The sequence below is a fragment of the Myotis brandtii genome, unplaced genomic scaffold (genome assembly GCF_000412655.1).
Source record: "Myotis brandtii unplaced genomic scaffold, ASM41265v1 scaffold1236, whole genome shotgun sequence".
NCBI lineage: Eukaryota > Metazoa > Chordata > Mammalia > Chiroptera > Vespertilionidae > Myotis > Myotis brandtii.
Window position 1 is genome coordinate 989,546 of NW_005354316.1, and position 785 is coordinate 990,330.

Genomic DNA, 785 nt, shown 5'->3' on the forward strand with positions numbered 1-785 from the left:
AAGAGTCACCCTTAGGGGCCGGGGTCAGTGCTGAGGGTCGGGTCTGAGGATCAAGGGCTTAAGCGGGGCTTTAGGGTGGGAGGGGTCTGGGGAGCCTGGTTGCCATCCTTGGCGCCTGCGAGGCCCCCCCGGAAGCTCACGCTTAGGATATGGCCCTCCAGACCTTGGTCCCCAGATGCTGGAAGTCACCTTCCCCCTCCCCCACACTCTGCAGAGGCCTCAGGGCCGGCTGGGCCCTCGGGCCCCCTCCCAGGCTCCTGCCCCCCAGGCTATGGGGGTGGGAAGCCATTTCCAACCCATGAGTCAGGGCAGTGATGCGAAGAGCAGGCGGGGCTGCCCCAGGGGCTGACTCAGAGGGGCCCTCCTCCCAGCCTCCTGTGCAGAATCCAGGAGTCCCACAGAGCCCCAACCCAGAGGCGTCGGAGATGGGGGGAGGCCCTGAGGGTCTCCCTGAGTCCCTCCCCAGCTGGACCAGCGTCTCCAAGGCCGCCTGCCCGGGTAGGCCTGGCTTGGATCCAGCAGAGGCCCCTGGTACCCTGAGTGAGGCTGGGGGGGGGGGGGGGGGCGCTCATGTACCTCCTGGTTCTCCTGGCAAAGTCCTGGGGGACCCCTCTAACTAAGAGCCTCTCTCCCTCGAGCCTGCTCCTGCCCTAGGCCCTCTCTTCAATGGTAGAACCCTCCCCCACCCCACATTGCCTTAACCTGCAAGGGGTCCTGGCAGGGATTGGGTGCCAGATGGGAATGGTGCCCGGGGCGGAGCCTGGGGGGACCAGCGGGAGGTCAGT